A 23,592-nucleotide genomic window follows, 5' to 3' on the forward strand; every position below is an offset into this window, starting at 1 on the left:
ATTTCATGAGTTATAACAGAAACTCTAATGAGACAAATGCATTGTAAAATACCAGGAAGTTAATTCAATGGATGCAGACAGTAATTATATTTATTTTAAATAAGGTTTGAATGTGTTTGCATAAATCGACATATGTGCCTCACAAAACAAGAGAGTTTCATTTAACAAAAAGGAAAGAATGACTTGTCTTGTTAGCATGGGGGCACCCACCCTGAAAAACCCCGACCCAGATTATGGCAAATTCACAGGTCACTGAAAATCTGACAAAAGTCCCACCCCTTGGCAGAGAGGCTCCAAAGCCAAAAGAAAACAAAGCATTAAAGGTGTCCAGTTGGCTTTTAATGTTTGACTTCTGAATTGTCTCCACATAGTAATACAGGGTTGTAAGTTTCTCTCAACAAAAAAAGAGCATTTATCTACCATGACGGCTATAAACACCTTCCCAGAGGCAGGCGAGTTAAATGACAATGTGGAGGTACTTAAACGCAACAACTCAAATTATTCGTAGGTACACACAGTCTAGTTTCCTTCACGGTATATCTACTTGTTAATCTTTTTTTAACTTAAATTCTGTCATCATTTACTCTTTGCTCATGTTGCACCACACCTGTAGGACTTTTTTTTTCCATTGATCACAAAAGGAGATGTTAAGAAGAATGACAGCCTCTGTCACCATTTTCACTGTATGGAGAAAAAAAAGAGGCAATGAAAGTGAATGGTGACTGTGACTTATATTCCGCCTAACATCTCCTTTTGTGTTTTTGTGGGTTTAGAACAAAATGAGGGTGCATATGACAGAATTTTCATTTTTGCCAGAATTATCCCTTTAAAATAGACACAAATAACTGAACCGATCTACCCTTTTCCACATAACTAGAAAGCTGGATTGTGTGGGAGAGGGCAGCAGGTCTATCTGTAGCAGGGACATACGTCTATAAGAGATTAGAAAAGTATGCAGTCAGAGAGCAATCGTTTCTTAAATAGGTCTGCCAAATCCTTGCAGCCACGGCAAATCCATGTCACACTGTCTTGCTTTAAATCTTAAACTCTTAGAGTTTAAAGTCCCTATTGGCAGGGAACTGCAAGCCTACTGTGGCCTTCCATATCTGCAAAAAATCCCCCCCTTTTGAGGTGTTAAACATGGCGAGCACGTATCTACGAAAGCTGTGTACACAGATTTACAAGCTTAACAGGATAACCAAAACAGGAACGCAAAGACTAGAAAGCATGTTTTATAATCTAAATGTTCTGGTGTTCCACAAAGACACTGAGCTCAGAAATATGCTCAATAATTACACAGCTCTCTGACGTACTTGATTTTGATTTGTCAATTGCGGTCAAATATTTAGCATAATGACTGCTAACCTGTATAATGGACTGTTGTATCAGGCAACCAATTTCCTTCATAGCTTTATGGTGTCTTTCTTCTAAACAAATATATATAATATAAATAAATATAATAATATTAATATAAATGATAATAATTTAGACCCAAATCAATCTTCCATTTCCATGTGTTTATTTTTAAGGTAGTAGCCATGTAATAAGCAGGATAATGTAGTCAGGAAAGCATTGATGCAAAATAAACCCTGACAGGGTGATTAAAAACCTGATATGACAAAACATAACTCTAATTCAACAAACTACATTGTGAGAAATAGCTTGTATTTGAAATAATAATTCACAAAAATGGTTTCAAATGCACTGCACACTACGCCGTTGAGATTTAACAGGTTTGTTGTGGTTCTATCACTAACAACCTCTCTGTTGGGTTAGATTTGTAATGTGCTTTGAAGTGCAACAGTTTGGCCCTCTGCCAGAGTTAAGTGACACATTTGAGGAACAATAGCCATGACACCATTCCTTAACATTGGTAAATGCACTGAATTACAATGAATTTAATCTGTGGTTCAAAAATGCTTGAACTTTATTGTACTTTTGTATTTGGAGCCGCACAATTGGCCATATTTTGAAGACATTAATTATTCAGCACAACTGATGTGCAGTGCTAGATTCATAAAACAATACAGAACACACTGAATTCTCCACTGTCTGATACCCATGAAAGGTACCAGAGGGAATGACTGGTTTGTGAAGATTATTTAAAAGATTAAAACCAGGAACAAGCACATTATTGTTGTTAACGTGTCAAACATTGCTAATGTCACCGATCCAGACAGACTGGAGAGACTGAGTTCTCCAACATAATATCTTTAGGCTCTTTTCAAAACATTTATTCAAAGCATGAAAATAAGAAAGAGATAATGCACAGTCAGCCGGTCATTATCACAAAATAAACCTTGACAGGATGATCAATAATAACAGTCTGACTGAACATTATCATGTATATTACATGACTGCTTAGAGTTACCAACTGAAATTATTTTCTTTTTATATGAAAAGAAAGAGATCACAAAGTGCTACGAGATACGAGAAACAAGCACAGTGAAGGAGATTGGTTACCATACACAGTTTAACAGTCATTATCAATACACAAATATTTACCCGCATTATGTGTGATTGACCAATCAGAACCAAGTATCCCACAGAGCCATGCAATAAGCTAAAATAAGCCCTCATACTGATCTATTAATTATTGCCAAAATAAATATAGTGTAATTAGCTATAATATGTAAATATACACAGCTTTGACTTCTACCTTTGTTAATAGTAAATATGCAAGTACAATGGCAGAATCATTGCCATTACTGTATTTCTGCATTACTTGTATTCCTGAACCCGAGTTTGTCTGCCTTTCATTTTGAGATTCCTAGTAAATGTGAGGGTGCAGCCATGAGTGAGCCCTGTAGCCTAGAGAATACCTATCGTTAAGAGTCAGCACATGTCTGCTCTCTAATTATATGCCTCAAGTTGCTACAGGGGTGTCATTATCGCAGTGTATGTATGTGTGTGATATGTGTTATAAGTGAGCCACACCTGCACACAAAGGGACAGAATGATGAGGAAGCAGAGAGTGAATCAGAGAATAGATAGATATCAAAGACAGTGGGTGAGGCAAGAAAGAATGATGAGGTTAAGGTAAGATGGACAACAGGAAGGATGAGGAAAAGAAGGATAGATAGATACTGTCAAAAAGCGAGCAACAAGGTCTGCAGATCTACATCAGTGGTTCTCCACTGGTTTTGCTTTTAGATTTCACATCAAGTTGTGACTCTGTATCACCCTATGGTGTCAGTATGTTTACATGTGCAGTTATAATCGAGCAACAGCAGATTTTTTTATAGTTGAGCTGCAGTCTTCATATGTCTGTTCAAATGACACAAAGTGTAATCGAACATTTAAAGGAAGAACATCAGTTTTGGAAGTGTTAAGATACACGTCATGCATTACATGTCTTTTGGATCATGTGCAAAACGCTGAGGCTGTTTGTAGTCGATTAAAGTGTGTACATGTGTATGTGGACAAAGCCAAGCCACAATCGCATTATCTATTGTAGGTATGTTAGTTTGAGTGTTGGGTTTCTAAATGTCAATTTAATAGGATTATTGATTTAGTCATACAAAAATCAAATACTTCAAGTGAATATAAATGAACTGGCAGTTCCAAAATTGTTCATTGCAATAAAGCAAACAAAACAAATCTCCTTAAATCAAACATTGTAATTTATTAATATAATAGTCATGACCAATCAAAAAGGACCCAGGAACAAAAGTTCAGTAGTAACATTTAATGAAAAAACTTCAGCAGCCAAAAAAACAAAACAAGAATAGTCCAGAGCAAACAGAGCAGGTGGCAGCGAAGCTGGGGACTGAGGGGTGAAACCAGAGAGAGAATATAAAAACGGAGGTGAGCTGCTGGAAGGTGAGTAGACAGATGAAGATGGCAACCGGGTGAGCAGTGGAATGAAAGGGAGGCAATAGGCTTAAAGCAGCACCAAACAAAAAACCGACAGAAAGGGAAAATACAAACAACTAGACAGACAGAGCTGAGTCTCTCAGCGTGGCCGACGCTTGAGAATAGAAGACGATATGGCACAGAACAGCACACACAAGGGAGTAAAAAAAGAGAAGGGTGAATGAGAGACAGGTGCCAATATTCAAGGTAATGAGCCCGCCAAACTCCACAGGGAAAAACCCTACGAAACTGCTGTGCACGTGGCACCTGTAATCAAACAAGCACACGAGGAGAAACATAAAACACAACACAACAGAACAGACTTACCGCCAGATCAGCGCAAGATCCCGACAATAATATAATATAAAATTAAAACATTTAAAAGTTTGTAAATGCATAAATAACAGCAGAGTTTTTATTTAAAGTCTTTAGATTGAGTGTTTGTTTTCTAAATTCTGAATTGAATTATTATTTGTCATTCTGAAATCAGATATTTAAAATGAATGTAAATGTACTGACAGTTCCACAATAGTTTATTGCACAAAAGCAAACAAAACAAAAATCTCCTTAAATCAAACATTGAAATTAATATAATATCATATCATATTTTGGTTTTCAAAGTTTGATGATTTCATGCACAAACCATGTTTATCCTAGTTGCAAGTGAACCGGTTCTTAAAGTTGTCTGGGTTTTATTTTGTTTTACCTTACATTGTTTTATTCATGGTTTGTAAGGATGCAGGCATGTCACTCAACCTGTCCATTTGGTATCTGCCCAATTTGGCTAGCTTCTTCCAAGTGACAGATGAATTTGTGACAAAAAAACAGTACAAACAGAGTTTGATTGGCTACAAAGCCTTCAACATAAAATAAATTTTAAAAGATACGATTTTTAACTACGCATGATTATTTGCAAGTTATTATTTGAATTTATAACTGCTTTTCCCATCTCATCCACATTTATAACAGACCTACGACCCTTTTTTGGGTCTCAACAGAATCTCAACAGATATTGACAGAAAATTGAAAGCCGTAAGACATTTCGAATGCTTGTCAACAAAAACGTTTTCATAGAAAGTATAGAACAGAGAAAATAATTAAACAACTATTTGGAAAAGAGGTTCTCTTTTGCTCTCTCTCTTCACACTCTTTTCTCTCCCAATGTCTTCCACTCTCTCGGTTTTTCTCTCTCCAACTGATCTCCTCTTCAAGTGAAAATTAGTTTCCATGCAGCAGACATGAATACAGAAAACCAATAGCACAGTGCGTTTACCATTAAGCAGCCTGAGTATGTGGAAACAGTAGGTCATGGGGCGACATAACACAAAGGATTCTGGAAGACTTCCCCCAATGATTCATCAGCAGTGGCTCCCTCCTGCCGAACCAATTTCTGTATTTTGACTCTAAGAATCCTTTAAAACGTCTCTAATGGACAAATAATAATGTATGATTCACCAAATTTCACATCAAACTAAGCATGAGATTCTAAGTTAATACCAATTTAGAAGTAAAACTTATGATGGAGTCCCATTTCTGAACCCATTGGCTTATTAATACACAGACCTCTTTAATAGGCCTCCAACAAAGAAAGACTTTTAGCAGGGCTCCAAATGGAACACCAAGGAATAAAGCAAGCCATGACAGATCACATGATCAACCCTGAGTGTCCCCCATTATTGAATAGAATGTGAAATCTCTGTGAATCAAGTGAATCAGACTGTATTGCAGGGGAACTCAAGGGTGCCTTTCCTGCAGCCTTTTAACTGCAGACAACCCTATGTATCACATTGCTCCACAGAAGACAGGCAATTTTGTCATTCTAAGGACCTGTTGGGTTCTCTGCATCAGTCTCCCATTAATGGATGACGTGTCCTTACAGGTCTGTCCAGTCCAGTCCACATTTTTGGTCTTTGATATAATCCTTTTTGCTGATCTTTTTTGTGGAAGAATTACATGCAGCAAAATGTTTGGTTAAGTATGACGTTTAAAGCATTTAAAAGATAAAACCTTTTTTTTTTCCCAATGATCTTCAAGACATTGCAAGGACTTTGAGTGTGCTCAATTCTCGATAAATACAGAAAGGAGAAACCTGATAATATTCAATGTTTTGTTCCATTTCATATAAGCTTATGTATGAAATGTATGTATTAAAAGCTTAATGATTGAAAGGTTCAATTAGGCGACTGGGTCTTATATTACAAGAATAGAAGTCACTGGGCTGATGAAATCAGAAAACTCATCTCCAAGGCAGTGGGTTGGATTACTGTGGGCTTCTTATGTGATGAAGAGGCCTACAAGCCATAACAAAGACACAGTCACAAATAACTGAGCCCAAGAGAGCTTGAAGTGAGACACACGCTGTCCATTTAAAACACAGAAGCAAGCAAACTTTAACCAAAGACATGATGACAGCACTGTATAAAGATGTAAAGTGTATAAAGATACATGTCAAGAAAACCAGAAATATGAGCTCTTCAAAAATTTCTGTCCACTGTCCAGAACTTTTATTTGAATTAAGTTCATTAGCTCTGGGTTTTCAAAGACGTTGGTTAAATTTCTATTTCTCAACATGCAGTCTATGTTAGGCTCCATGAAACATGTTGTACACTTGTTATTAATGTTTTTTTGTTTGTTTTTTTTTCTAGCAATTTACACGTCAAAAAGTGTGGAAAACATTCATCTAGTCCTTCGGTTCTGGGCAGTGTGTGGTTGGAGTGACAGCTTGCATTTGTTTATTTGGGCCACCTGGTCTCCAGAAGCATAGTTGGGAGCGGTTCATATGGAGAAATTAGAGGGGTACAGTAGGAGATTGTTGACATCCTGCATTTTAACACCACGCTGTAGCCTGAAGCTGTTATTGTCTAACAAAAGGTACATCTGTAAAGAACAATAATTTTGTATATGTAAGTGCTCTCTTGCTCAGAGGCTTTGTTCTAGTCTTTAAATAAATAGGCCAATGACAAAGTTAGAAAAGAATGTATAAAACAATTCCTTGTTAAAAACTCAATATAACCTCTTTTATTCTTTAAAATAATATATTATTATAATTAACTTGCAGTTTCATGAACCAATTAGTGTAGTTTGTTCTTTGACAACGCCCCCCCCAAATAAATAAATAAAAATAATCCAAATATGCCACTGAATGCAAGCATCACAGTGCGAAATAATACAATTGATCATAGATAAAACATCCATCGTCGCAGATAAACCACTCTACATAAATTCACCTAACACATAAAGGGATAGTGCAACCATAATGAAACTTATATCATCATTAACTCATACACATTGTCTCAAACCTGTATGACTTTCTTTCTACTATGCAACACAAAAGGAAAACTTAGGCTGAACATAGGGGTGTTTTAGGGGCGATTATTCACCTACCATTACAATGCATTGTGGAATCTGAAATTTGATCTCGATACGATATGATTATTTTAGAACACTTCATAAAATATACAGAAAAAATATTTACAGTTTTTACTGAATGTTCTTAAATATCAATTCAATTCAAGTTTATTTATGAAGCACTTTAAAAACTGTTGAGTCTCCCAAAGGTTTGTACAGTTAAAAGGATAAAATCATGTAATGTACTCCATATACAAAATGGGCACAAAACAGATTCAAATCCATACCATAAATCCATTGTCACACATGTTTGCTTCAGCAAATATAAAATCTTTCAAACGTATCATAAGCTAAAGAGAACAAGTGTGTCTTCAGAGGGGTTCTAAACATGTAGACAGAGGTGGAGGACCTAACGAACAGTGGTAACCCATTTCACAGCCTCAGATCAGCAACAGCAAAGGAACGATCCCCTTTATACTTTAGGCGTGACCTAGGATAATCAAGAAGCATCTGATTATTTGATCTCAGAGGCCTCAGAATACAATGAGAGTTTATAAGATCCAAAATATAAACTGGTGCCAGAACTTGTAGAGCTTTAAAAACATACAATACCTTATATTCTATTCTTTGCTTTATAGGTAACCAATTCAGGGAAGCTAAAATAGGGGTTACATGGTCCCTCTTCCTGTTATTAGTCAACAATCTAGCCGCAGCATTTTGAACCAGCTGCAGATGTGACAGATTAGCATGACTTACCCCTCAAAACAAGGCATTACAATAATCAAGACGTGATGATACAAAAGCATGAATCACTCTCTCTAGATCGTTAAATGAAATTACAGGTTTAAGTTTGGCAATAGTTCTGTTGAAAGAAACTATTTTTAACAACGATTTGATCAGTTGATCTGTCTGTCAAATTAAAGATCTGCGTCAAAAATGACGCCCAGGTTTTTAACTACATTTTTCACATTAGAAGACAGGACCAATGACATAAATCAGCTCAATAAACAACTTGGGGAGGATCCACATCACTTAAAAAAAAAAAAAGGTATCAGGCATCCATAGATGGTTCAAGACAAACTGTGCACATAGGTTTTAAAATTGAGTTTATAGTATTGAACAATACTCAAGGACTGTGGACGTTTTGTGCAATCACATCAGAGAAAGAACGTTTTTACTGCCTTTTGATACTTCGACAATCTCTCAGGATCTCATAAGATACATGCAGCTTATCTTTGAACCATTTGCGCTCTGCTCTTCTAAGAGACCATGTATTATTATTCAGCCAAAGCTGGTTAAGTTTTACGATTTCTTATTTTATAAGGTGCAATGCAATCCAAAATATCTGAGCAGACAGTATCAAACAAATTAACCAATTCTTCTGGTCCAATAAATGAAGACGGGCACTCAATAGTGACGGATAAAACATGAGCTCTAAAAGCAGCCGAGAAATCCCTGGCAGTAGATGATGTAACTCGTGAGCAGTATACATGAATTTGTTGATTTGGGGGCTTGCTAGACAATGTAATATTAAACACAATAGGGAAAATTTTTATAATCACAAAAATAGTTATCTGCAACCGGTACATTACAGACAGGAACACCCATATATAAAACTTGATCAAGAGTATGACCATATTGATGAGTGAGGCCAGGGACACGGAGTAAGATTAAATTCATCTATAAGATTCATAAACTCTCTAGCTAAAGGCTTAGAGGGACAGCAAACATACATGTTAAAATCTCCAAGAAATAAGTCTAGGTATCTCAATCATAAACAGTTACACCTCAAACTTTGATACCCTTCAGTCTACATTTAATCAGGTCCTGTGAGAGGGTAGTGCCCAGGAAACTGAATGACTCCACTGCTGCCACAATGCTGTTTAGAATGGTGAGGGGGTCAATGTTGGGGTGTTTCTCCTAAAGATCACAATGATCTCCAGGTCGTTTTGACTTCACCAGTGAGCCAGCAGTTCAACCTCCCTTCTGTATACAGACTCATCGTTATCTTGAATGAGGCAGATGACAGTAGACTCATCTGCAAACTTCAAGAGCTTGACAGAGGGGTCCTTGTCGTGGTGCAGTCATTTGTATACAAAGAGAAGAGTAGTGAGGATAACAAGTGCTGATTGTACATGTGCTGGAAGTGAATTTCCCATTTCACTAGCATCCGTCAGAAAGCTAGTGATCCACTGACAGATAGACGTGGGAACAGAGAGTTGGTTTAACTTAGTCTGGAGAAAAGCTGGGATGATGAGGTTGAAAGCTGAACTGAAGTCCACAAAAAGGATCCATGCATATGTGCCTGGTGTGTCCAGATTTTGCAGGATAAATGCAATCCCATGTCGACTGCATCATCCACAGACCTGTTTGCTCGATAAGCAAATTGAAGGGGATTTAGAAAGGGTCTAGTCCTTCAGGTAGGCCAACACCAGTCTCTCAAATGATTTCATGACCACAGACATCAGCACGACAGGTCTGTAGTTATTAAGTCCTGTGATTTTGGGTTTCTTTGGGACAGGAATGATGATTGAGCATTTGAAGCATCAAGGGATTTCACACTGCTTTATTGATCAACTGAAGATCAGTGTGAAGATGGGTGTCTGGTTAGTACAGGATTTAGACAAGTGGGTGAAACACCATCTGGGCCCTGTGCTTTACTTGTCTTTTGTTTTCAGAAGACACGGCACACCTCCTTCACAGATATTGAGTGCAGGATGAGTAACAGGAGGGGGAGGAGGGGGGTTGCAGGAGTTGTTGATGTTTGTGTGAAATGAAGGTCAGAGCGGGCATGGGGTGTGATATTGATCCTTTCAAATCTACAGTAGAACACATTCAGGTCATCAGCCAGATGCTGGTTCCCTACAGTGTTGGGGGAAGGAGTCCTTTAGTTAAAAATTGTTTCAGGCTCTCCAGACTGATGCAGGATCATTAGCTGAAAATTAATTTTTCAGCTTTTCAGAGTAGCTTCTTTTAGCCACTCTTATTTCCTTATTCAGTGTGTTCCTGGCCTGATTGTGCAAGATTTTATCCCTTCCTCTGAAAGCATCCTCTTTTGCATGATGAAGCTGCCTAAGTTCATCTGTCAGAGTATCTGTGAGCTCATCCAGATTAGTGTCTGCAGCCTCAAAAACACTCCAATCAGTGCAGTCAAAGCAGGCTTGTAGTTCCAGCTCTGCTTCATTGGTTAAAATCTTTAGTCTTTACTACAGGTTTAGCTGATTTTAGTCATCTTTTTAGTTTTGTAGGTTGGAAGATGAACCAGAGAGTGATCAGAGTGTCCCAAAGCTGCTCTAGGGACAGAGCATTGTGCATCACTTTATTGTTGAGTTGCAGTGATCCAGTATATTGCTGTCTCTTTTTGGGAGTGTAATGTGCCGTTTGTATTTGGGCAGTTCATGTGTGAGGTTTGCCTTGTTAAAATCCACAAGAATAATAATAACGGAGTCCGGGTATTGTTGTTCTGTGTCTGTGATTTGATCAGCCAGCTGTTGCAGTGCTGCGTTACGCACATGTGTGATGGGATATAAACACTCACCAGAATAAACGAGGAAAACTCCCGTGGAGTGTAGAAAGGCTTACAGTTGATAAAGAGCGCTTCCAAATTAGGACAGCACATCTTCTTTAATGTTGTTACAGCTGTACACCAACTTTCATTTATGTAAAAGCATGTTCCACCACCTCTTGTTTTCCCTGTTAACTCCATGAGGCCATCCGCTCTGAACAGCTGAAAGTCCGGGAGATGTAATGCGCTGTCCGGAATGGCACAAGTGAAGCACAAGGCAGCAGAGTTTGAAAAGTCCTTGATTGTACGGGTGAGGAGTTTGTCTGTTTTCTTAGGTAGAGAATGGAGATTCATTAGATGAATACTCAGCAGCGCTGTTTGAAAGCCGCGCTGACGAAGCTTGACCAGCACGCCAGCTTGTTTCCCTCACCTGCGTCTCTTACACAACATAGCTGCGCCTGACTAAAATGTCCAGCAAAACATCTGAATAGTCAAATACTGGGAAAAGATTGTCTGGTATGTGCTGCCGAATGTTCAGCAGTTCGTCCCTGGTAAAGCTGATTGGAAAAGTTTACTAAACACAGTAATCAAACAAGAACAACAAAAGAATTGAGAGCTCCACACCGTGCCTGCCATCCGCGGTGCCATCTTGATCTCTGAGATTTGAAGGCAGCGTTGAAGTGTGCTTTTCCCCCTTTATCTCACATGCTCCACGTCTGTTTTAGAGAAGGCTCGTGTAATCTGAGACTTTATCTGTATCACATTGAGTATTACTATAGTAATGATACTCGATTCTGTAAGCAATGTATTGATGTGTTTTTATACCCCTAGCAAAATGTTAACCTGAGTCAACATTCACTTTCATTGAATGTAAAAAAACAAAAATGCAATGAGAGTGAATCTGTCTAACATTCCTTTTGTGTTCTATGGAAGTAAAAAGTCAAACATATTTAGAGCAACATGAGGACGAGTAAATTATTTTAAAAATAATTAAAATTTTTTGGGTGAACTATCCCTTTAACCAAGAAGCTCAAATCCTTTAGAAAACCTTAGGCTGCATTGAATTTTTCTGAGAAAACAAAGTGAGACACATTAGCGTATTCTGTGCACAAAACTCTCATTGCCCCAAGTAGTGATGGGAAGTCCGCTTCTTTTCAGCAAACCGGTTCTTTTGGATGGTTTGTTTCAATGAACCGGTTCAAAAAACTGATTCACCTGTTAATTTAAGTCATCGCGTAATGACGTCACTATACAAACACATTCAATAATGCCATATGTAAGTGCATATTGCTGATTATTACATTTTATTTAATTAAGTTATAATAATAAGCGTGTTTATTGTAAGTGTTTCGTTATATTTCGTGATATTACAACACATCCTACATTTAAGTTTTGCACCTATAGCACCAAATACTGACACTGTCATACAAACGTGGATGTTCTATGTCTAAAGCATATAAAGTGATTAAACTAGTCTTAATCAACTCACCCTTTTTTACAGAAACCATGATCCAGCTCATCACATCTTCAGATATAATCTGCATGCAAAATAGTCAATAGTAAAATGTATTTACGTCTCTCGATTGAAAAGTTTCATCCCCTCATTCAAGACCTCAGTTCACGCATGCTCTTCAGCTGCTCACTGATCAGCAGTTCACAGTATTATGTCCTAGATGCGATTCTCAGTTCAGTGTACTGGTGACATGTGAACTGCTGTCCCGGGATCAGTGTACTGTTGACTCGTGGGCTGTAGACTGGAACATCTTCATACTTTGATAAAATGGTAATACAATCAAGTCATAAACATATTTTTGTTGCACTTTCTGTTGTTCAGCAAAATACACCTGAAGCATACATTTTTCCCCTTAAATCACATGCATGTTCAATGTCAGCAGATCATCGGTTCTCAATATGTTGGATACCTCCGAAAGAGGCGATTCTCAGTTCAGTGTACTGTTGACTGTTACACTACTGTTACAAGCGACTCATTGTACTGTTGACTCAACAACTGTTGCGACCAGAAAATTCAGTCCGATTTGTGAACTTGCTGAAGCGGTTCATTGCAAAAAAAAAAAAAAAAAGAGTTGGCAAAAGTGGATATCACCAGTTCTAGGATCATACTACTCTTGGTTATCGGCTCATTTCAATTCGGAATATCAGGCACATCCGAGAGACAGGTTAAAATAGAGTAACTTGTGGATCAGTGTTGACTCGCGATTCTAAAGATTTGGTCTGATTTGTTGAACTGTTTCAACTTGTTCACTAAAAAGAGCCGGTTCAAAAGAACGATTTCTTCACGAACTGGACATCACTAGCCCCAAGGAATCTCAAGATTTGTGTTCCATTAGAAGCAAATCGGAGTAAACAACAGAAAGATGGAGAAGATTTAAAGAGAAGTAACATGAGCTTCAGCCTCAGCAATTAAACACCTGAGGTAGAGAAGAAAAGGTGAAGCAGTCAACCCTATCCCCTCTTTGAACGCAAGCTGGGTGGGGCTAATGCAGCCTGCTGTCAATGTTAGCGCTCATTAGTGTGAAGCATTAGCTCAGCTATAGAGCTGCCACTGACATGGAAAACAGCCCTCAGGGGTTAACAATTGTGCAAAACGGTCAAGAGGGTCATGTTTCAACATCCACCACAGAAGAAACATAATAATCATTTACCAGGAACTCAGACTTTACGGTTAGATAAACTTTCTGCCTTGTAACTTAAGCTAATGCTAATCCCCACATTTTAGAAAGCAACACGAGATAATGGGTTACATTTACAGGGAGAAAACTGAGATTTCATTCTTATAATGCAATACTATCAGTTTACAGTATTTTTTTTAATCATGTAAATAGTTTGATATAACCATCAATTAGGTAGCTACATTATTTGTAACTCAGTGAATACCCATCTTATTTCAGTGACAGTCTGCTCTAAACTTAAATTGACATTGGATCCAGTTGCACATTCACTTTCCAATATTTCTCAACCTTTTTCATAATTTGATGACTATATTGTGTCATTGCCTCTTATATGCAAAGAACAAGACTATGTCGAAGGTTTGACGTAGAAATATAAATCAACTTTAGGGGAATCTTTTCAGAGGCTAGTGACAAATACATTAATTTATTCCAAGACAGACTGTAAAAAAATTGTTTATTCTAGACAAGAAGAGACACATGTTCAGCTATTGACAGGTTATATTTTGTACCCCTGTTACATCCTTTGCTAAATGTTCTTTGGTACTTTCCTGCAAAAGTATTCCAGCTAGCCACATGACAGATTGACTTTCTCAGGTCCAGGTCCAAAGTAAGTTCATGTTGTAGTTTTTCATGACCACACATGTCTTCTAGTGTAAGGGAGCTAATTGCGTGCCTCTGTTGAGGGAATTGTGGCCCTTGTCCAGCTCTAATGTTGGCTACATGAAGGTCCCTGATTGTGCATTTAAACCGAGTGGAGCAGAGAGTTTTGGAGTCATTGGTTAAGCTTCACCACCCTTAAGAACTGGATTTAGCTTGTCTTCAAAGACCACTAAGCTCTGAACATCTTATCTGCAGTCCTTTGAAGTGACCGCCATCCACAGCAATGGCGACATTTTCACCTTCACGCTTCCACTGTGACAGTGTTGTGCAGTCACCAGGCAACACACAACAACCGTTGCCTTACACAATGAGAATGAGCAGCCTGGTACAAACTGTATTATAGGTTCATCTATCTCCACAGTGAAGAATGGGCCACTAATTTAGAAATAACAAAAGCAGCGCACTTGCATCATGCAATATTAATGCACTATATCATTCTCAACCCATGAGCGCATATAGACACACATAAATATGCACACATGAACTCTGGCCGTCTCTGTTCTTAATCCCTACCACAATGCTCCCCTCCCCTCTGGAAAAACCAGATCCGTCAAAGTGGTGCTTGTGTGTTGTAAAGTTACAAATTGAGAGCAGGAGCATTAGAGAGACTTTACACAGAGGAGGGTGAACAGTGCAGGCCCTCCCAGTGCATACTAACACCTGTTTCGATGGCCTCTCTTCTTTTATTTACATGATAAACACTGAATTCCCCTACAATTATGGCCCCTACCAGTATGGCCCCAGCTATTCATAGCTGACAGCTGTTTTCCAGCATCAGGGGACTTCATGATAGGATGCAATGTTGGTATGTACTGCATCAAAAGAATAAAAAGGTCTAATCCATTAGTGGTGGGTTTCATTAGCATTTAAATTTGTTTGGAACATATCACACAATATGACTAGTCCAAGCAAAGAGATAGATAGGGTTAAAAGTTCACTCAGAAATGTAAGGAGCTCTTAATGTGTATCTCACAAGTCTTAACTACACATACAGTTACAATTCTAGGTTCATTTTGAGTCAGACATAACGAAATTAATGACTTGCACTAAAAAAGAACCAGCTTTGTTCTGAAGGAAGCACTGTAGGTTTTGTGGTGTGGATATATTGGGCTATGCAGTTCATGCCATTTTGGAATGTAGATTGAAAAGAACCGGCTCATAGGAGTCATTTGTATGAAAATTAGACTACATTAGTCGTACTGTATGTTTCACACTGCTGATTGAGAAGTGGTGATTCAGTGCGGCTGAATGATAGCACAGAAAATACTGTATTGAGTATATTAGCATGTGTTGTGTCCACATTGGCAGAGCAATGCACTTTCAAGAATAGTTATCGGGATAACTCAGGATAGTATCCAGTTTTATTTTTATTCATTATTATACGTTGACATTTTCCAAACAACATTTTACTGGCTCAGACAAACTTCTGGACTCCCTGTTACTTTTTTTTTTAAATAGCCTTTTAGTACATTTGTGATGTGTGATTTTTCTTCTTATTCTTTGCTCTCTTCAGGAATAGAATAGACCGCTTGATCATCAGTGGACTCTCACAGCAATTACTGTTGGTCTTTGATTGGCAAAATCCAAGAACCTACAGAATGGAGGCTTAATACTCACAGGAAGGGGCGGACTAGGACTAAAAAGTGGTCGTGGACTTTCTGGCCCAGAGCAGCCCAACCAAACCAAACCAAACCTGGCCTGCAACACACCACTGGTTTATTCCTTTTCCGGCTTAATTTTAAATTGTCTTTGGGATAAAAAGAAATGACATTTCTATTGACTGCTAGTCATGGTCAAAACTTTAAAACAAATAAAACCACCGTAAATGTGGATTTTTTAGAGAAAGCACCAAAATAAGCAATTTATAGCTCAGACAAATAACACTTTTTTTCACAATATACAGATGTTAGGTTTAAATGTACTTGAAAGTACAAGGGAAAGTGTATATTTTAGGTGCTGTGACCAATCAGCATTTCTTCAAAGTTTTTAAAGACCTTAATTACATTTCACCTTTTTTCTAGAAGTGCAAATAAACTATTGTATTAGTTAAAATGAGGTTGTGGAAACAACAAGTATAATAATAATAATATACATGTATACAGTATATTTATACAAGATCATAAAATGTTGTTTAAAATAGTTAGATGAAGAAAGTGTCACACAGCAGGACACAGATGACAATGCTTAACATTTCATGTCAATTACATAACTATGTGTAAATGTTTATTTTAAAAACTTCAATTAAAAAAAAGTTGGCCAGAAGATGTACATATATAAAAAATAAATAAACATACCTCTTAAAGTGTAGAACTTTGCAGATATTTAGTAGATTAATTGCTTATATTTTCACTCTATGCGAGTTTGCTGCATCTTTATATCTGCAGTCTTTTAATTCCTTCCCCATATTATTCTTGAGAAAAAGTGAAAAGCCCTATGCTTTGACAAGCGCTGTTTCTGCTATCCTTTAGCCAAAGTAAGCCTCAAAGGCTCAAATATTTTTCAGGACTTATTTTCTGCATTTTTAACAGGTGAGAGCATTATTTAACAAGCCACACTTCAGATCCCTGCGGTGTGAATAAATTATGCAACTTACTATGTATTGCTCATAGCTTTCTACATTCTGAAGTCATGTCAGCTTGAATGGATGTGCTAACGTACAGGGAGAATATATGATAATTTGCATTTATTAACAAATTATAAAATGTAATTGCACAGTGTTGTCTGTCAATTATAAAACAAAAATACAGAACATTACTACAGGTAAATATGAATAAAAAAAGGCATCTGAAGGACATACTCCTAAATGTTGCAAAAAACAATTAGGAATTAAGATTCTAGATTCTAGGCGTGAAAATCTTGCTTGAGTGAACAATTCTCTCAAGGCAATAGAGATATAATCTACAATCCGAGTAGAGAATGCACTGATTTGTATGGTGGAAGACTCCAATCTACACCATGGCATCGTTAAATTATCACTTCTACCCCAGCTTCCCCCTTCCACCAACCCCTAGAGTTCAGTCTGTCCCCACTGTGACCACCCCAGCACTGCTGATGCTGTCATGACAACCATCTTAAGAGACTTGTTGTATGTGTGGAGAATGAAGAGTGTATATATGAGTGCATGTCTCTCTACATGTGTATTTATGTGGGTGAGAAAGTAAAAGAGAGACATGCACTTGTGACAAATGGGAAATTAAGTGTGTAATTTATGTAGTGAACAAAGAAATCAGTTAAATACCTAAATGAGCAAATAAAAGAAAATATGAGAGCGATAAAAGTTTAATATTCAAGAGTTAAAGGAGAAAGGATTAAAATATCCATACAGATATTTTCACTAGATGGGGGTTTACAGTATCAGATTCTGTGAACTTGAATAATGGTTTACCAAAAGGTGAAAGGAAAAATGGTGAAGAAATTATTTTTTGTCAGGAAGAGTATTTTATGTCAACGAAAGCAGAGACCATTTATTTAAGAGAGACAGGCCACTTCTTTTAAATGAATGCGAGAAATTGGAATGCCCAACCAAGAGACTCTAGCATCCAAAGGCCAACAGATGTATAAAGGAAGTCCCGCCTTACAGGTAAAAGTCCCAATCACCTTTTAGATACAGAAATGCCTGTCAATCATCTTGCGGACACGCATGCGCATTAGCTATACAAGCCAGGAAAATAATTATTTTGTGTAATTTGAGGTAATGAAGCACAATTTATTATATCAGAGTTGTAAGATATTACTGCTGATTTGAAATATGTTCTTTGATTGTAATCTTGACCAACTGTTTGAGATTTCGGTGTTCCCCCATTCAAGTAGATAAGAGCTGCACTAGCATGACTGGAAATAGCTTCCTGGGAGCATTCCAAAGATGGCTGCCAGTGGACTGACTTGCTAGAAAGACTTTGACGAAAGGCAAGTCCAAGTCAATGTCCAAACATTGACAAGCTCTCATTTCTAAAAATCTGTTAATAAATAACAGCAGAAAAAAAGAATATAGAACCATGTGAGGCCTATAACCAATATATTTGTCGATATATCTATATTTGGATATAAATCTAAATTTTATGCATCTGAATACAAAAACAAAAGGCTCACCATATAAAGCCACATCCAGAGCACTTCTAATGAAATCAATCATGTAAAGTGAATTGTTTTTATATTAAAACAACTTAAATTGCAAAAAACAAGGAACCTGTAATAAACATCTAAAACTTTTAAACAATTGACCAAATGTAGCCTACTTTGAACCAGTTACATAAAGAAATTTTACGTTCCTATGGCAAACTTCTTTTTATTTAAAATAGCATAACCCTGCAATTTAAAATTCATTTGATTAGGGAGCTACTTTTATAAATACAGTGACATAAATAAATACTGTATAATGGAGTGTATAGATCCAATATGATCCTCTAAAGCAAAGTCAGAAGGCACCAAACAAAACCCATGTGACAAGTAGCATGTGACTGAAAAAGCCATAATTAATTGGCTTTAATATATCAGCAAAATGTTCTAATTGGACCGATAATGATAACTTTCAAATTCACATTTATCAGCCGATATCGATATGGTCACCGATATATTGTGCATCCCTACCTCTTGGTTTGATATATTGTTAACTAATGATTTTTGAGTGTGAACCAAATAGTTTTTGGAAAAGCCAATCAATGACTTACAACACAGTCTAATTTGAAATAAACTAAATGTGTTAATAAAAAAAAAAAAAGCTGGTGCAAGTAGATATTAGTATGGACTGCACGGTTTCAAGGTAAGTCAGTGCATACTATGATTGACAAGATTAATATTTCACGAAGGCCTGTCAACAATACCAAAATAAAGGCAGATCCAGTGAACCCCTGAGGGCAAGATACCTCTCAATCGATTTCAGACCTTCTTTCCACTTCTGCCTCATAACTGTTCAATAATTGATGAGGAACAATCCACATGGATGCCAGAATTCCACTCTCAAGACTTTCAAGCAGAATGTTGATTTTGTGAAAAATGTTAATAGACTGGTGAAAATTCCACTCAAACAGCATAGACCGCCTTTACTTCAGGGCATCCACTTCTTAAAGCAAAAAATTTGCAATTGCACACAAAGACAAGATTAATAACATAACAGAGGAATTTAGTATGAGGGCCAAAGCCAATTAAGAGAGAATTCATAAATACCTTGAAGCAATGCATTAAAAGGAATCTAAAACCCACCAAACCCAAGCACATAAATTGATTTACGGATCAATTCTCTTTTCATCATCTTTTGTCCAAAGCGAGAAATATAACTTTAAATAAATTTTTTATGTTTAACTGCTGCAAAGGACATGAATTTCAAAACAGCTAAAGTCATAACCACTAAGAGCATTTTCATGTTTTGTAGAGGAATTTGAGGTCTTTCAGTGTCTTAATATAGTGTCCTGCCACACGTCAAGCATATAGAGTGTCTGATCCCAGAAACCACTAAATGCAGTACAGACACACAATTGAAAAAAACCCCACTAAATTGCTTAAAGGTGTCGAATGTAACAATTTTCATGTAATATTCACCTTTTTTTGCCAATGTGTGAACGGCTTGTAATACAACTTAAATGAGTCCTTCCCTGGCTTCCTGGTTGCCTATTAAAGCCTGTAGGCAGATTTTCATGTGAAGGGAGCAGGTCGGTTTTGCCGGGAAAATCCAAAGGATGAGACGTTTATGCGCACTCCCGAAAGCCTTGCCTCAGTGCTTCTCTTCCACTATTCAACAGCAACAACAAACTGCAACATTAGTTAACGTTATCTTATATATGGAATCCAGCAAACGTCCGGTTCCCAGCACAACAGCGACTCCTACACAAACTCAAATCAAGCCAAAAAATTCTCAATTATCTACTGAATCCCGTCTGGCTAAGCGAGAATGTGAATGTGGTCGAGCGAAAACTAGAGTGAACATCGGCAGGGCATTTGAGTCCTGGAGGGAACGTCGTTCGGTTGGGGATCAAAACCGACCCTGAATTGACGTTCTTCTTATTGGACAAGTAAGCTTACATAACTGCAAAGCATGTGAAATAGTGCAATAAGGATTGGTCTGTGTAATTTTAGCTAAATTGATCTTGTCTGCTAACGCTGACGAAATGCAAGCTACCTTGCTTCGTAACTTTCAAATTATTTCAACAATATTCTCTTTATACTAAAAGTCAGGTATACAGGATCAATTTAAGCAAATACACTGGTTTCTTGATCGTAGTACAACATATGAAACATAACATTGCAGCGCAATAGTAATATTGTGTGTATAGCTGTGTGGTAGCAGTAAACAGCCACATGTGTCATTAATACAAGGGTTTCTGAATCTTACATACTGCACCTTGAAAGAAACAAACTAGTTAAAATACATTCAAAAGTTTTTGCCTCACTTATAATTCTGACCTTTCCTGAACTCTGTAACAACTGCAGTGAAACTGCCCTTTGGGTACTGATAGGTTAATATTATGTCCTATTAATGGATAAGTGAATATTTAATGTCTGCTCCCACTTAATGCAACCTTAAGGGTTAGAAACTTTATTAACAACAGAAACAAATGAACTACTGTCCTGATCATTGGGATGGTCAACATAAAAAGATGAAAAAATATGTTCAGCTTTTAACTTTAGATCCATCATGCAAGTTAGGGCTGTAAATGAATAATATAGGCCTACTGTATTTGTGGCTATGATGTGCATTTCCTTAAAAGCTGCCTGCGGAGTTGGATTAAACGGAAAATGGACAATTCCTGGGTGAATTTGGCTTGTGTGTGCAAAGTGGACGATAAAAGCTGATGTGGGAACCTCGTGGCATCTGAAGATTGATGTCGCAGGCTTAGTAATATGGTCTTAAAACCTACAGTCTAGTGAGCGGACTACCTAGACAGTATTTTTGGGCATCAAACATACAAAATCATAAACAGCCGTTTTGTCAGGTAACCAAAAAAAAATTATTTCATGTGGTAACATCTACATTAATTAGGTTTATTCGAGTCCAAATTATTGTGTATGACTAAATCATCTTGACTACATTAGTTTATTTTTTTATTATTATTTTAAGGGTCAGATCGGGTAAAAAAAAAATAATACAAACTACAGCATTTTCACTTTATCCAATGTAGCTGCATTTCTGGGTGCGCAATGATGCCCACCAACGCTGCACGCGCCTACAATGCGTAAGTGCAGTCTAGGGAGGCAACTCACTAGGCTGCAAGAATGAGACTGTAGGTGACATGAAACATGATAATGCAGAGAGAAAGAACTAAAAATATCAATAATATAACGAACATAATTGTAATGCTTTTGCTTAATGTTTCAAACTAGAAGAAATTGAATTGCTTTATAACCGTCATTTTCAACATCGTTGTAGAACGAGGTAGCCTACTTACTTCAAGTCCAGGTAACTTAAGATGGGAAGATGTTACATTCCGTAGCACACCGCTGTACGAAGCGAAGACAAGTCTCAAACTACAAAACTCACAAAAATGCGTCAATGTCCATTTGTTTGCAAGCTTCTCGGTTCCCTCTTCGTTTTTCTGCGAGTTACCAAAGTTTCCAAACGTCACAGCTACTACTAACGTACTAAGGTTCACAAACCGGCTACTCTTAAAGAAATGCGCGAGGCTAAAACAAATCTTTCACATATCTATTCGCATTGTAATTGTTTCAGAATAGTAGGAGGAATAAATCCGTTAGTACTCCAGAGTCAGTCGAGCTCCCCCTGCACGAGTCCAGTCAAGTGCTCGCAGGTGTCGGCTGTGCTGTGTGCTGTACCTCGCCCTCTCTCCGAAAACTCCCTATTAAAACCAGCCAGCCGTATCAGTGTTAACCAGCTCCCCACCAGGCAAAATAACTACACGGAGCCCCGACTGCCTGACTGAGGTACTGAATGAGGGGTTGTCATCCAGCTAATAAACAGGCCTCTTATTTAATCTTACAAAGAGGAAGTTATTAATTAATAAGCTAGTACACGGAGTTCCCAATACTGAGTCCTATTAACTTCAGTAATTGTAGGAGTCATTACCATTGGTGTCAGGTTGCACGGGTTATAATAAACCTCATATTAGAAGTGAGGCCTCATATTTAATTCTCTCTGATGTGAAAGAGCGTCAACGTGCGGGGCTCTGTCAGCAGCTCTGAAACTCTGGTGATAATAGTCTTATCTTCTAACCGCAGAGATGTTTCAATTAAGAGAACTTTGAAAAGATTCATATTTGAACATGGAGGACAGTCATTTGGGTCTAAAATTCTCAAGATTAATACTAGTTGATATTTTTCATAGAGGACCTAACAGAACAAGCATTTTTGTTTGCACTACATGTTTTAATATATACTTCAGCTCTCAGTGTGGAGATAATTATACAATATGTCTGTGTTTAATGTAGCTTTACATTTGCTTTATGGGGTGAACAGAGAACTTTCTGGAAACCTAAAACACCGTAAACTTTGCAGCATCTCACAGTGTAGCTATGTCGGCTTTGTGTGTGATCTTTTTAGTTGTAAGACAGTCAAGTGAGGTTTATGCTAGTGAAATATTTTAAGGGGTTGTTCACTCAGAAATAAAAAATTCTCTCACCCTCATTCATCCTAGATGTGTATGACTTTCTTTCTTCTGCAGAACACAAACAAAGATTTTTAGAAGAATATTTCAGCTTTGTAGGTTCTGATAATGCAAGTGAATGGGTAACAAAATTGTGATGCTCAAAAAGCAAATAAATGCAGCATAAAAGTAATTCATAAGACTCCAGTGGATATGAAATGTGTGGATGAGAAAATATTGAATTCCTTTTTTATTTGCTATAAATTCTCCTCGCGATATATTTATTTAATGTGAAACGCCAAAATCAAAAGAAGAAGAATGTGAAAGTGAAAGTGGAGATTTATAGTAAACAAAAGACTTAAATATTGATCTGTTTCTTACCCACACCTATCATATCGCTTCTTATGTTTTTTATTTAACGACTAGTGTTGTATGGATTACTTTTATGCTGCCTTCGTATACTTTTGGAACTTCAACATTTTAGCACCATTCACTTTAGTCATCGTAAGGACCAACAGAGCTGAGATATTCTCTCAAAATCTTCCTTTGTGTTCAGTAGAATAAAGAAAGTCATACACATCTGCAATGGCATAAGGGTGAGTAAATAATGAGAGAATTTTAATTTTTCTGTGAACTATTTATTTACCTTCTGATTTGGGCAAACAAAACCTGTCACATCTGAACAGCATCAAGACTGTAAGCACGAGATCAGTGATTCTGCTATTCTTTGAATATTGTCACTGTAACCAACCATAATACCAAACAGGTTTTTGGCACATCACTGTCCCGAGTGAGAGAGAAAGAAAGGCACTGAGGGGGATCTGACCCCACATAGACAAGGCTGTGCTGTCATTGTGTCCAGTGTCTCCATGCAGGAATAGGGTAAAAAGCGGCCTAGGAATTCCTGAGATTCTTGGGAGTCCAGACTTGTTGGCCCACAACGAAAGGAGCAGGGTGACCAGGAAAAGGATTAAAGACAGCATTCACATCAGGGCATGCTCAGA

At 37.4% G+C, this 23,592-nt stretch overlaps 1 protein-coding gene across 2 annotated transcripts in view; it reads right to left on the reverse strand.

The window, feature by feature from the left end:
* LOC127630906 (semaphorin-3F-like) overlaps positions 1-21,810 on the reverse strand; it is a 66,357-nt gene extending 44,547 nt beyond the window's left edge. For both annotated transcript variants that reach the window (XM_052108766.1, XM_052108765.1), the window contains exon 1: positions 21,438-21,810. The gene's annotated coding sequence lies outside the window, so the exon portion shown is untranslated. The remainder of the gene's footprint in view (positions 1-21,437) is intronic.
* Positions 21,811-23,592: the final 1,782 nt, after the last annotated feature.

This window comes from Xyrauchen texanus, chromosome 37 (genome assembly GCF_025860055.1).
Source record: "Xyrauchen texanus isolate HMW12.3.18 chromosome 37, RBS_HiC_50CHRs, whole genome shotgun sequence".
Lineage (NCBI taxonomy): Eukaryota > Metazoa > Chordata > Actinopteri > Cypriniformes > Catostomidae > Xyrauchen > Xyrauchen texanus.